Source organism: Trachurus japonicus, chromosome 9, assembly GCF_045865225.1.
Source record: "Trachurus japonicus isolate A0001 chromosome 9, Traja_1.0".
Classification (NCBI taxonomy): Eukaryota; Metazoa; Chordata; class Actinopteri; order Carangiformes; family Carangidae; genus Trachurus; species Trachurus japonicus.
In genome coordinates this window covers 3944072-3958396 of record NC_140915.1, presented here as the reverse complement: position 1 = coordinate 3958396, position 14325 = coordinate 3944072, and the positions used below count along the sequence as shown (strand labels likewise).

At 46.6% G+C, this 14325-nt stretch overlaps 1 protein-coding gene and 12 non-coding genes across 13 annotated transcripts in view; 12 read left to right on the top strand and 1 right to left on the bottom strand.

Moving 5' to 3' along the window:
- LOC146980648 (uncharacterized) overlaps nucleotides 1-14325 on the bottom strand; it is a 100873-nt gene that overhangs the window by 51323 nt on the left and 35225 nt on the right. The window lies entirely within an intron of this gene.
- Nucleotides 313-394, top strand: trnas-gcu (transfer RNA serine (anticodon GCU)). Its single transcript has one exon. It is a non-coding gene; the product is annotated as a tRNA-Ser (tRNA).
- On the top strand, nucleotides 946-1027 carry trnas-gcu (transfer RNA serine (anticodon GCU)). The gene has a single exon. It is a non-coding gene; the product is annotated as a tRNA-Ser (tRNA).
- Nucleotides 1594-1675, top strand: trnas-gcu (transfer RNA serine (anticodon GCU)). The gene has a single exon. It is a non-coding gene; the product is annotated as a tRNA-Ser (tRNA).
- On the top strand, nucleotides 2303-2384 carry trnas-gcu (transfer RNA serine (anticodon GCU)). Its single transcript has one exon. It is a non-coding gene; the product is annotated as a tRNA-Ser (tRNA).
- trnas-gcu (transfer RNA serine (anticodon GCU)) lies at nucleotides 2920-3001 on the top strand. The gene has a single exon. It is a non-coding gene; the product is annotated as a tRNA-Ser (tRNA).
- On the top strand, nucleotides 3473-3554 carry trnas-gcu (transfer RNA serine (anticodon GCU)). Its single transcript has one exon. It is a non-coding gene; the product is annotated as a tRNA-Ser (tRNA).
- On the top strand, nucleotides 4122-4203 carry trnas-gcu (transfer RNA serine (anticodon GCU)). The gene has a single exon. It is a non-coding gene; the product is annotated as a tRNA-Ser (tRNA).
- Nucleotides 4768-4849, top strand: trnas-gcu (transfer RNA serine (anticodon GCU)). Its single transcript has one exon. It is a non-coding gene; the product is annotated as a tRNA-Ser (tRNA).
- On the top strand, nucleotides 5498-5579 carry trnas-gcu (transfer RNA serine (anticodon GCU)). Its single transcript has one exon. It is a non-coding gene; the product is annotated as a tRNA-Ser (tRNA).
- Nucleotides 12402-12483, top strand: trnas-gcu (transfer RNA serine (anticodon GCU)). The gene has a single exon. It is a non-coding gene; the product is annotated as a tRNA-Ser (tRNA).
- trnas-gcu (transfer RNA serine (anticodon GCU)) lies at nucleotides 13053-13134 on the top strand. The gene has a single exon. It is a non-coding gene; the product is annotated as a tRNA-Ser (tRNA).
- Nucleotides 13972-14053, top strand: trnas-gcu (transfer RNA serine (anticodon GCU)). The gene has a single exon. It is a non-coding gene; the product is annotated as a tRNA-Ser (tRNA).

The following is a 14325-nucleotide window of genomic DNA, read 5'->3' as shown; positions in this document are numbered from 1 at the left end:
TAACCTTAATTTGATCTCGGTTTAAGATCAACTACTCTTCAGACCGTTGCTGCAGCTTGAACATTATGACCTGTCAGCCCTCCTGCTGGCGGCCATGTTGAACAGTTTCTAACAGCTGCAGACAGAGAACGTGATGCTCAAACACCACGGTGAGCGTCCACCTGGAGTCAGGTGAGAGAGTGACTGAGGCTCATTGGGCTGAAGGTGACTGAACGCTGATGTGAACGCTGAAGGTGAACACTGATGGTGAACTCTAAAGTGAACGCTAAAGGTGAACGCTGATTTGGGAGGGAGCAGAATTGAGAGACACAGGACGAGGTGGCCGAGTGGTTAAGGCGATGGACTGCTAATCCATTGTGCTCTGCACGCGTGGGTTCGAATCCCATCCTCGTCGGGGTAGAGTTCACTTTAGCATCTGTCACACCTGGAAAGGGCCGAAGCTGCTTCATCTGAGACTGTAGGAAGTCAGTGATGATCTCTGGTGGATCATTTCATGTATTGGTTCAACACACCGATCACCAATCTGTCGGTGTGTTGCGGTTTCCTCTGCTTCCTGCTGCCTGGTGTGACGAGCCACCTGCAGGACTTCAGCATCACCTGTGCACAAGTAGGAGGAGGAGGAGGTTTGTGTTCAGTCTGTCGTGTTTCCATGACAACGTCAGTTTCTAACAGCTGCAGACAGAGAACGTGATGCTCAAACATCACGGTGACCATCCACCTGGAGTCAGGTGAGAGACTGACTGAGGCTCATCAGGCAGGTGAACACTGAAGGTGACAGAATGCTGAAAGTGAACGCTGAAGGTGAAGACTGAAGGTGAACAATAATGGTGAATGCTTAAGGTGAACGCTGAAGGTGAATGTTGAAGGTGAAGACTGATGTGAACACTGAAGGTGAACGCTGATGGAGAACACTGATCTGTAGGGAGCAGAGTTGAGGCGACACAGGACGAGGTGGCCGAGTGGTTAAGGCGATGGACTGCTAATCCATTGTGCTTTGCACGCGTGGGTTCGAATCCCATCCTCGTCGGGGTAGAGTTCACTTTAGCATCTGTCACACCTGGAAAGAGTGTCATCTGAGACTGTGAGTCTGTGTTCTCTGATGGATCATTTCAGACCGATCATGTCAGTGTGTTCTTCCACCTGCCTCCACTTCACAGCAGATTAGCTCTGATCTGAGTTCAGTTCAACTGTGTTCACAAGGACTCATTCAGCTTTCACACCATTTCCAATTAAACTTGGTTTAGAGAAGCCAACTTCATTCACTTCAGTTTAAAATCAGTTTAACCTTAATTTGATCTCGGTTTAAGATCAACTACTCTTCAGACCGTTGCTGCAGCTTGAACATTATGACCTGTCAGCCCTCCTGCTGGCGGCCATGTTGAACAGTTTCTAACAGCTGCAGACAGAGAACGTGATGCTCAAACACCACGGTGAGCGTCCACCTGGAGTCAGGTGAGAGAGTGACTGAGGCTCATTGGGCTGAAGGTGACTGAACGCTGATGTGAACGCTGAAGGTGAACACTGATGGTGAACTCTAAAGTGAACGCTAAAGGTGAACGCTGATTTGGGAGGGAGCAGATTTGAGAGACACAGGGCGAGGTGGCCGAATGGTTAAGGCGATGGACTGCTAATCCATTGTGCTCTGCACGCGTGGGTTCGAATCCCATCCTCGTCGGGGTAGAGTTCACTTTAGCATCTGTCACACCTGGAAAGGGCCGAAGCTGCTTCATCTGAGACTGTAGGAAGTCAGTGATGATCTCTGGTGGATCATTTCATGTATTGGTTCAACACACCGATCACCAATCTGTCGGTGTGTTGCGGTTTCCTCTGCTTCCTGCTGCCTGGTGTGACGAGCCACCTGCAGGACTTCAGCATCACCTGTGCACAAGTAGGAGGAGGAGGAGGTTTGTGTTCAGTCTGTCGTGTTTCCATGACAACGTCAGTTTCTAACAGCTGCAGACAGAGAACGTGATGCTCAAACATCACGGTGACCATCCACCTGGAGTCAGGTGAGAGACTGACTGAGGCTCATCAGGCAGGTGAACACTGAAGGTGACAGAATGCTGAAAGTGAACGCTGAAGGTGAAGACTGAAGGTGAACAATGATGGTGAATGCTTAAGGTGAACGCTGAAGGTGAATGTTGAAGGTGAAGACTGAAGGTGAACGCTAAAGGTGACCAACGATGGTGAAGACTGAAGGTGAAGACTGATGTGAATGCTGAAGGTGAACACTGATGGTGAACACTAAAGGTGACCAACGATGGAGAACAGTGATCTGTAGGGAGCAGAATTGATGACACAGGACGAGGTGGCCGAGTGGTTAAGGCGATGGACTGCTAATCCATTGTGCTCTGCACGCGTGGGTTCGAATCCCATCCTCGTCGGGGTAGAGTTCACTTTAGCATCTGTCACACCTGGAAAAGGGCCGAAGCGGCTTCATCTGAGACTGTAGGAAGTCAGTGATGATCATGTATCGGTTCAACACACCGATCATGTCAGTGTGTTCTTCCACCTCACAGCAGATTAGCTCTGATCTGTTCTGTTCAGTTCAACTATGTTCACAAGGACTCATTCAGCTTTCACACCAATTCCAATTAGACCAACTTCATTCACTTCAGTTTAAAATCAGTTTAACCTTAATTTGATCTCGGTTTAAGATCAACTACTCTTCAGACCGTTGCTGCAGCTTGAACATTATGGCCTGTCAGCCCTCCTGCTGGCGGCCATGTTGAACAGTCTCTAACAGCTGCAGACAGAGAACGTGATGCTCAAACACCACGGTGAGCGTCCACCTGGAGTCAGGTGAGTGACTGAGGCTCATTGGGCTGAAGGTGACAGAACGCTGAAGGTGACTGAATGCTTAAGGTGAACGCTGATGGAGAACACTGATCTGTAGGGAGCAGAGTTGAGGCGACACAGGACGAGGTGGCCGAGTGGTTAAGGCGATGGACTGCTAATCCATTGTGCTTTGCACGCGTGGGTTCGAATCCCATCCTCGTCGGGGTAGAGTTCACTTTAGCATCTGTCACACCTGGAAAGAGTGTCATCTGAGACTGTGAGTCTGTGTTCTCTGATGGATCATTTCAGACCGATCATGTCAGTGTGTTCTTCCACCTGCCTCCACTTCACAGCAGATTAGCTCTGATCTGAGTTCAGTTCAACTGTGTTCACAAGGACTCATTCAGCTTTCACACCATTTCCAATTAAACTTGGTTTAGAGAAGCCAACTTCATTCACTTCAGTTTAAAATCAGTTTAACCTTAATTTGATCTCGGTTTAAGATCAACTACTCTTCAGACCGTTGCTGCAGCTTGAACATTATGGCCTGTCAGCCCTCCTGCTGGCGGCCATGTTGAACAGTTTCTAACAGCTGCAGACAGAGAACGTGATGCTCAAACACCACAGTGACCGTCCACCTGGAGTCAGGTGAGTGACTGAGGCTCATTGAGAGAGCAGAATTGAGGCATCACAGTACGAGGTGGCCGAGTGGTTAAGGCGATGGACTGCTAATCCATTGTGCTCTGCACGCGTGGGTTCGAATCCCATCCTCGTCGGGGTAGAGTTCACTTTAGCATCTGTCACACCTGGAAAGGGCCGAAGCTGTAGGAAGACTGTGAGTCTGTGTTCTCTGGTGGATCATTTCATGTATCGGTCCAACACACCAATCTCCACTTCACACCAGATTAGCTCTGTGTTCACAAAGACTCATTCAGCTTTCACACCAATTAAACTTGGTTTAGAGAAGCCAACTTCATTCACTTCAGTTTAAAATCAGTTTAACCTTAATTTGATCTCGGTTTAAGATCAACTACTCTTCAGACCGTTGCTGCAGCTTGAACATTATGACCTGTCAGCCCTCCTGCTGGCGGCCATGTTGAACAGTTTCTAACAGCTGCAGACAGAGAACGTGATGCTCAAACACCACGGTGAGCGTCCACCTGGAGTCAGGTGAGAGAGTGACTGAGGCTCATTGGGCTGAAGGTGACAGAACGCTGAAGGTGACTGAACGCTGATGTGAACGCTGAATGTGAAGACTGAAGGTGAACACTGATGGTGAACACTGAAAGTGAACGCTAAAGGTGAACGCTGATTTGGGAGGGAGCAGAGTTGAGGCAACACAGGACGAGGTGGCCGAGTGGTTAAGGCGATGGACTGCTAATCCATTGTGCTCTGCACGCGTGGGTTCGAATCCCATCCTCATCGGGGTAGAGTTCACTTTAGCATCTGTCACACCTGGAACGGGCCGAAGCTGCTGGGACTGTAGGAAGACTGTGAGTCTGTGTTCTCTGGTGGATCATTTCATGTATCGGTCCAACACACCAATCTCCACTTCACAGCAGATTAGCTCTGATCTGAGTTCAGTTCAACTGTGTTCACAAGGACTCATTCAGCTTTCACACCAATTAAACTCGGTTTAGAGAAGCCAACTTCATTCACTTCAGTTTAAAATCAGTTTAACCTTAATTTGATCTCGGTTTAAGATCAACTACTCTTCAGACCGTTGCTGCAGCTTGAACATTATGACCTGTCAGCCCTCCTGCTGGCGGCCATGTTGAACAGTTTCTAACAGCTGCAGACAGAGAACGTGATGCTCAAACACCACGGTGAGCGTCCACCTGGAGTCAGGTGAGAGAGTGACTGAGGCTCATTGGGCTGAAGGTGACTGAACGCTGATGTGAACGCTGAAGGTGAAGACTGATGGTGAACTCTAAAGTGAACGCTAAAGGTGAACGCTGATTTGGGAGGGAGCAGAATTGAGGGACACAGGACGAGGTGGCCGAGTGGTTAAAGCGATGGACTGCTAATCCATTGTGCTCTGCACGCGTGGGTTCGAATCCCATCCTCGTCGGGGTAGAGTTCACTTTAGCATCTGTCACACCTGGAAAGGGCCGAAGCTGCTTCATCTGAGACTGTAGGAAGTCAGTGATGATCTCTGGTGGATCATTTCATGTATTGGTTCAACACGCCGATCACCAATCTGTCGGTGTGTTGCGGTTTCCTCTGCTTCCTGCTGCCTGGTGTGACGAGCCACCTGCAGGACTTCAGCATCACCTGTACACGAGGAGGAGGCTTGTGTTCACTCTGCTGTGTTTCCATGACAACGTCAGTTTCTAACAGCTGCAGACAGAGAATGTGATGCTGAAGGTTAAAACTGAAGGTTAACACTGATGTGAACACTACGGTGGCCCTGAGGGCACCAATCACAACAGAAAATCAGGAAACACAACAACAAAAGAGAAAACACAACGGCAAAAGAGAAAACACTACAGCAAAAGAGAAAACACAATGGCAAAAGAGAAAAGACAATGACCAACACAACAACAAAAAAGAAAAAAAAGTTTAGTAATTTGTGGTTGTGTTTTCTCTTTTGTTGTTGTGTTTTCTGATTTGCTGTTGTGATTTGCACCTCAGGACCACCATACAACACTGAAAGTGAACGCTGAAGGTGAATACTGATGAACGCTGATTTGGGAGGGAGCAGAGTTGAGGGACACAGGACGAGGTGGCCGAGTGGTTAAGGCGATGGACTGCTAATCCATTGTGCTTTGCACGCGTGGGTTCGAATCCCATCCTCGTCGGGGTAGAGTTCACTTTAGCATCTGTCACACCTGGAAAGAGTGTCATCTGAGACTGTGAGTCTGTGTTCTCTGATGGATCATTTCAGACCGATCATGTCAGTGTGTTCTTCCACCTGCCTCCACTTCACAGCAGATTAGCTCTGTTGGGGTTATCCCAACTATAAGAAAATGTATTTAAGATTTATTATGATGCCTCACAAAGGGGGCACCATTTATGTTGTGCTCTAGCACAACTAAAGAGAAAGTGTAATTATGTCTCGCACGGGGAAACCATTTAATGTTGTGCTCTAACACAACTTATAGGTAATTTATTAAGATTATTTAGATGCCTCACAATGGAAGCACCATTTATGTTGGGGTTATACCAACTATAAGTAAAGTTATTATTAAGAGGGTTATTGGCTATCAAATTAGTAAAATATCAATACCAAAATATTAATAATTACTATAAAAATTATTAATGGGATTTAATTTTATTAAATCCACCTCGGGGCACCAGACAGCCAATGTACCAAAGTCAGTCTCATAAGGGTGTGCTAACTATTAATATAGAACTTTGTTTAATGATTAAATTAATAATTATAAACAAATTAACATTATCAATAGCTGCAAAGTTGAAGGATTTAGAAGTTCTACTGCGTAGAGGTTGGCATACTCACTATTGTACAACATTAACAGACAAGTAAAGTTTCAAGGAAGTTTATTGGACACATCTAGAAAACGGAATAACAAAACATGGAACTAAGACAAGCTACATACACTATGTATACGTGTGTGTGTGTGTGTGTTGGTGTGTGTGTGTGTGTGTTGGTGAGAGTGTGACTAAGTGTGAATGACCATGTGTCTGTGAGGTGTGAAGTGTGACCTCAGACAATGGAAAAGATGGAGGATGGTTGCCTTGTCCTGAGACAAAGGGGGTTACAACCAAATGGCCTCCAAGATGGCCTCTAAGACCAACCACATGTGATGTGGGGGAGGTGAACAAAGGTGTGTCCTTTGTTCAACGCTCAAGTTGCATGTTAAACATAGGTTCACTAAATATGAGACTATAGCTGACAACGACAAAGCAACAACAACAAAGCTCAAGTATTTTAACTGATTTCAATCAATACATACATTGGCATGGTTGAAGTACTCTATGCTTAGTCAAGGTGCAAGGTAATCTAACTAGGCCCAGTTACGTTACCAAGTCACATGAAGGCGAGAAGATCCCGGTGCTGGTGGGGATCCTGCGGTTGCAGGGTTGCCGGTCCTGTTGCGGTTTGTCAAGTCCAGTGATTGTGTCTTTGTCCAGTGAACTACAGCCGCCCTGGCTGTGTAGTTTGAGTTCTGTTGAGGAGAGTCCTTGGTTGCTTGCTTTGTTTTGTGTTGTGGCTCCGTTGACTCAACTAGCAGAGCTTGCGTCGTGTTAGCTGGTTCCTTTTCTTTAATCCGTTGGTAGGCACTCGCGGCGCTACCAGTGGAGGCGTCTGCCTTTGGCCAGGCCTCATGGAGATTGGAGAGCTGTAGCAGTAGCTCCAGGTGAGGAGCTGAGAGGAGCGGCAGCTCCTGCTGAAGAGCGGGGAAGAGAAGAGGGCGAAGAGAGAGAGAAGAGAAGGACACTTCTCCTTTTATATGGCCTGTGACCTCACCGGTCCTGGGGCCATACCTGACCAATGGTGGGTCAGTAGTGGAGGTTTCACACCTAGGTGTGAAGAGGTGAAGGACGCTGGGAGGCTGAGTTCAGAGGGTTTCCTTTGTTTGGGAGACAAAGGAGGCCATGTGGTCAGGTCCTCCAATTTGAATGGGCTGAGTCCCAACATCCCCCCTTTGGTCTCAGGATCCCACGTGATGTGTGATCCTGTGAGCACCATAGTCATTAGTCCATTCAAAATGATATCTGGGCAGTTCACAAACCAACTGGGCATTTGGTTTCTATCTATCTTGACTAAGCATAGACAGACTACAGAACAAAATCCACTTACATACAGAATGAAACATAACACACAACAAATAACATCTTCTAGTTATTCATCAGTGTAAATGATGGAATGTGGGTGTTAGTGATGCTATGGTGAGAAAGGTGAATGACATGTCATGATAGGTGTAAATACAATGTCATTAATAAGATACTGCAGAGGAGTCGATCCAAGATTACTTGCAGAAATCACAGTGATGGCTGAATCAAATCAGAATTTGCTGCTGTTGCTAACAAAACCATGCTGAGCTCTAACTGTAAGAAAATCAAGGAATCCTGCACTAGTACTTGTTTGACTGTCTGTGGTGTGAGGAGGAAGCTCTGGAGCTTTTGTGTCTTTGGTGTTTCCTCACACCTGGCTCAGGGCTGTAACGCTCCTGGTAGCTGGAGACAGAGAGGCATTCAGAAGCACTGTCACTATCTGAAAGGTGCTGACCATGTTTTACACTGTGGTCAGAGATGATGGGGCTATCATCTGATTGCTCATAGTTTTGGGCCACAATTTGAGCATAAGGCTTCCTACAGCTTCTACCGTGTGAATGCCTATCTCTATGCAGATGGTGGACACGGCGGTTGCACTCGGTGTCTGGACGTGGCCGACTGTCACCCCCCTTTGGCGTGTTGCGAGGGAGACGTCTTGAGCTTGCAGGTCTGTGTGACACCTGCATGTTTGAGCTGCTGGGCTCAGTTGTTTTCCCCTGTGTCTTGAAAGAGACTAGAGTTTCCCAGGTCACATATGTCATCTTCCGAACTTCATGCATTGAGAGCTCACCCTTCCTTGTCATGAGTGCAACCTGCATGTATATTGAGGGGTGAAGATTTTTCACAAACATAGACTTAAAAAGGGGGCTTTCCTCCAAGCCTGGTGCATTCTTTCCTTGAAAATATGCATGTCTGAAACGTTTGTAAAAGTTTCTGGGGTGCTCAAGACGGGAGTGTTTAATTTGAGAAGCTGCAACTATTCCTGAGACCTCATCAACAGGGGAAGAAAACTCATCTAACAGTGCTTGACAAAGATCATGGTAGTTGTCTCTGACTCTGGGAGGAAGTGACTGCATGAACTTGTGAACAGCTTTTGAGCTGGTTTTCCACACAAGTTTGACTTTCTCCCTGTGGGTAGCGCTTGGTAAGTCAACTAGGCTGTGGTCTAGTTCACTGAGGTAATCATCAATGTTATGATTACCATTGTCAGGATCAAAGAATTGTAAGTCCTTAGCTAGGAACTCAAGCACTTCAAGGCGGGGATACTGGGTGGTCCTGTCAGATGAAGGCGAGACTAAGCTATCCTGGACATCTACCGCCTGTGCTCTGGGTCTTACAGGTGGGAAGACAGGGACTGAACCCCTGTCATCCCTCTCCTGGTGTTGCAGGGAAGAGGATGAACAGTCCTGAAATGCTCTAGTCCCCCCTTTGGAGGGCTGAGCACGGGTGAAAGCATAGTTAACTGGCTGAGAATGAGGTGCAGTATATACACTAGATGATACGCTACATGTCTCCTCACTATCTACGTGAGGAAGATGGGAAGCCAGGTGGCTGTTACCTCTGCACCTTAGTGGAGGTTGGGGAGCTGACTTAGTTCCCAAGGACTTCAGGTCAGGTGGGAAATGTCCCCATCTGCATGGGGAAGGAGTTAACCTTCCTCCAAGGGAGGAGTGTGAATCAGAGTAACCTGAATCACTTTGTCTGAAAGACTGTGGAGAGTCAAACCGTTCTGACCTAAGTTTAAACAACTCCTCCTTCTGTGAGCAGAGATCTAACTCTGCTGAGTGCAAGCTTTCTAGGTAACGTAAGGCTTTGTGATTTGCTGTCTTCACTTCTTGAAGTAGACTAGCATTTTGCACTCTTAGGGACTCTACCTCTTGTTCCAGAGTTGCTTTGGTCTGAGCTGAAAGACTGGCCTGTCTGTGGCAGATCAGAAGCATGCATCGTAACAACGGGCCCTTGGATGCTCTCTGAGCATCCCATCTGTCATTAAGTAGCAAGTCCAATTCTTTCCTACACTCACTGAGATTCAACTTGTTGATGAGTTCAGAGTAGCCGGGTTTTAGGCTCTGAGCCAGGGCAAACATGAACTGCTCTACAGAGGGGTTCTCCATTGTTACTCTGGGAGGTGAGATTAAGCAAATCTGAGAAACCTATAAAGCAAAGCAAATTGTTTGCAGCGGTGTTGCGTGGCAGACACCTTGTAGTGTAGCTTTGGCTATGCACTACTCAAGTGGTTTCTTACAGTAACTCAAGCTGGGAGTGACAGCAAGGTACAAAACTTCACAGGGCTGGCAGCACACTGTGGCTCTATCTTCAAGCTCTATTCTTAATCAGGTTGAAATGCATGGCAGTGACAACCGGTACAAGCTCTCTAGGTTACACAGGGCCGGTGGCACGCTGTGTCTTAAAGTTAAGGGTCAGGGGAGCACTTAGCTAAACAACCAATTTTGACAGAACAAAGTAGCATTGAATACGTGGTATTCAAATGCGGGACAGGAATTCTTAAAGTTCCTACAGAGAAGACTCAACTGGAAAGACTAGCAACAGTCGCAAATTCTTGATGCAGCACAATGGGCTTAATTCTCAAAAGAGTTTTAGCAAAACTCAGGAATAAATCAAAATTCAGCACAATTCACTTTCTGCATGTAAAGTCAGATGTCTACTCGTGTAGCAGACTAGCTCTGTTTTATGTGAACTTTTGGTTAGTTCAGTTTTGGATTTCACTTTCAGTAATGTCCAAAATTTTGCTCAAAATTAATATTGTACAAATGTGAATAAATGCCAACAGTACACAGCCTCGGACGGGGCACCATTTATGTTGGGGTTATCCCAACTATAAGAAAATGTATTTAAGATTTATTATGATGCCTCACAAAGGGGGCACCATTTATGTTGTGCTCTAGCACAACTAAAGAGAAAGTGTAATTATGTCTCGCACGGGGAAACCATTTAATGTTGTGCTCTAACACAACTTATAGGTAATTTATTAAGATTATTTAGATGCCTCACAATGGAAGCACCATTTATGTTGGGGTTATACCAACTATAAGTAAAGTTATTATTAAGAGGGTTATTGGCTATCAAATTAGTAAAATATCAATACCAAAATATTAATAATTACTATAAAAATTATTAATGGGATTTAATTTTATTAAATCCACCTCGGGGCACCAGACAGCCAATGTACCAAAGTCAGTCTCATAAGGGTGTGCTAACTATTAATATAGAACTTTGTTTAATGATTAAATTAATAATTATAAACAAATTAACATTATCAATAGCTGCAAAGTTGAAGGATTTAGAAGTTCTACTGCGTAGAGGTTGGCATACTCACTATTGTACAACATTAACAGACAAGTAAAGTTTCAAGGAAGTTTATTGGACACATCTAGAAAACGGAATAACAAAACATGGAACTAAGACAAGCTACATACACTATGTATACGTGTGTGTGTGTGTGTGTTGGTGTGTGTGTGTGTGTGTTGGTGAGAGTGTGACTAAGTGTGAATGACCATGTGTCTGTGAGGTGTGAAGTGTGACCTCAGACAATGGAAAAGATGGAGGATGGTTGCCTTGTCCTGAGACAAAGGGGGTTACAACCAAATGGCCTCCAAGATGGCCTCTAAGACCAACCACATGTGATGTGGGGGAGGTGAACAAAGGTGTGTCCTTTGTTCAACGCTCAAGTTGCATGTTAAACATAGGTTCACTAAATATGAGACTATAGCTGACAACGACAAAGCAACAACAACAAAGCTCAAGTATTTTAACTGATTTCAATCAATACATACATTGGCATGGTTGAAGTACTCTATGCTTAGTCAAGGTGCAAGGTAATCTAACTAGGCCCAGTTACGTTACCAAGTCACATGAAGGCGAGAAGATCCCGGTGCTGGTGGGGATCCTGCGGTTGCAGGGTTGCCGGTCCTGTTGCGGTTTGTCAAGTCCAGTGATTGTGTCTTTGTCCAGTGAACTACAGCCGCCCTGGCTGTGTAGTTTGAGTTCTGTTGAGGAGAGTCCTTGGTTGCTTGCTTTGTTTTGTGTTGTGGCTCCGTTGACTCAACTAGCAGAGCTTGCGTCGTGTTAGCTGGTTCCTTTTCTTTAATCCGTTGGTAGGCACTCGCGGCGCTACCAGTGGAGGCGTCTGCCTTTGGCCAGGCCTCATGGAGATTGGAGAGCTGTAGCAGTAGCTCCAGGTGAGGAGCTGAGAGGAGCGGCAGCTCCTGCTGAAGAGCGGGGAAGAGAAGAGGGCGAAGAGAGAGAGAAGAGAAGGACACTTCTCCTTTTATATGGCCTGTGACCTCACCGGTCCTGGGGCCATACCTGACCAATGGTGGGTCAGTAGTGGAGGTTTCACACCTAGGTGTGAAGAGGTGAAGGACGCTGGGAGGCTGAGTTCAGAGGGTTTCCTTTGTTTGGGAGACAAAGGAGGCCATGTGGTCAGGTCCTCCAATTTGAATGGGCTGAGTCCCAACAGCTCTGATCTGAGTTCAGTTCAACTGTGTTCACAAGGACTCATTCAGCTTTCACACCATTTCCAATTAAACTTGGTTTAGAGAAGCCAACTTCATTCACTTCAGTTTAAAATCAGTTTAACCTTAATTTGATCTCGGTTTAAGATCAACTACTCTTCAGACCGTTGCTGCAGCTTGAACATTATGACCTGTCAGCCCTCCTGCTGGCGGCCATGTTGAACAGTTTCTAACAGCTGCAGACAGAGAACGTGATGCTCAAACACCACGGTGAGCGTCCACCTGGAGTCAGGTGAGAGAGTGACTGAGGCTCATTGGGCTGAAGGTGACAGAACGCTGATGGGGAACGCTGATGTGAAGACTGAAAGTGAACGGTGATCTGTAGGGAGCAGAGTTGCGACAACACAGGACGAGGTGGCCGAGTGGTTAAGGCGATGGACTGCTAATCCATTGTGCTCTGCACGCGTGGGTTCGAATCCCATCCTCGTCGGGGTAGAGTTCACTTCAGCATCTGTCACACCTGGAGAAGGGCCGAAGCTGCTTCATCTGAGACTGTAGGAAATCAATGATGATCTCTGATGGATCATTTCATGTATCGGTTCAACACACCGATCATGTCAGTGTGTTCTTCCACCTCACAGCAGATTAGCTCTGATCTGTTCTGTTCAGTTCAACTATGTTCACAAGGACTCATTCAGCTTTCACACCAATTCCAATTAGACCAACTTCATTCACTTCAGTTTAAAATCAGTTTAACCTTAATTTGATCTCGGTTTAAGATCAACTACTCTTCAGACCGTTGCTGCAGCTTGAACATTATGGCCTGTCAGCCCTCCTGCTGGCGGCCATGTTGAACAGTCTCTAACAGCTGCAGACAGAGAACATGATGCTCAAACACCACGGTGAGCGTCCACCTGGAGTCAGGTGTGACTGAGGCTCATTGGGCTGAAGGTGACTGAACGCTGAATGTGAAGACTGAAGGTGAAGACTGATGTGAACACTGAAGGTGAACGCTGATGGAGAACACTGATCTGTAGGGAGCAGAGTTGAGGGACGCAGGACGAGGTGGCCGAGTGGTTAAGGCGATGGACTGCTAATCCATTGTGCTCTGCACGCGTGGGTTCGAATCCCATCCTCGTCGGGGTAGAGTTCACTTTAGTATCTGTCACACCTGGAAAAGGGCCGAAGCTGCTTCATCTGAGACTGTAGGAAGTCAGTGATGATTTCATGGATCCGTTCAACACACCGATCATGTCAGTGTGTTCTTCCACCTCACAGCAGATTAGCTCTGATCTGAGTTCGGTTCAACTGTGTTCACAAGGACTCATTCAGCTTTCACACCAATTAAACTTGGTTTAGAGAAGCCAACTTCATTCACTTCAGTTTAAAATCAGTTTAACCTTAATTTGATCTCGGTTTAAGATCAACTACTCTTCAGACCGTTGCTGCAGCTTGAACATTATGAGTTGTCAGCCGTCCTGCTGGCGGCCATGTTGAACAGTTTCTAACAGCTGCAGACAGAGAACGTGATGCTCAAACACCACGGTGAGCGTCCACCTGGAGTCAGGTGTGAGAGTGACTGAGGCTCATTGGGCTGAAGGTGACTGAACGCTGATGTGAACGCTGAAGGTGAAGACTGATGGTGAACTCTAAAGTGAACGCTAAAGGTGAACGCTGATTTACCTTAATTTGATCTCGGTTTAAGATCAACTACTCTTCAGACCGTTCAGCTGAGAGAGTGACTGAGGCTCATTGGGCTGAAGGTGACAGAACGCTGAAGGTGAAGACTGAAGGTGACTGAATGCTGAATGTGAACACTTAGGTGAACGCTGAAGGTGAATGCTGAAGGTGAAGACTGAAGGTGAATGCTGAAGGTGAAGACTGAAGGTGAACATTGATGGTGAATGCTGAAGGTGAAGACTGAAGGTGAACGGTGATGTGAACACTGATGTGTAGGGAGCAGAGTTGAGGGACACAGGACGAGGTGGCCGAGTGGTTAAGGCGATGGACTGCTAATCCATTGTGCTCTGCACGCGTGGGTTCGAATCCCATCCTCGTCGGGGTAGAGTTCACTTTAGCATCTGTCACACCTGGAAAAGGGCCGAAGCTGCTTGAACATTATGGCCTGTCAGCCCTCCTGCTGGCGGCCATGTTGAACAGTCTCTAACTGCTGCAGACAGAGAACATGATGCTCAAACACCACGGTGAGCGTCCACCTGGAGTCAGGTGTGACTGAGGCTCATTGGGCTGAAGGTGACTGAACGCTGAATGTGAAGACTGATGTGAACACTGAAGGTGAACGCTGATGGAGAACACTGATGTGTAGGGAGCA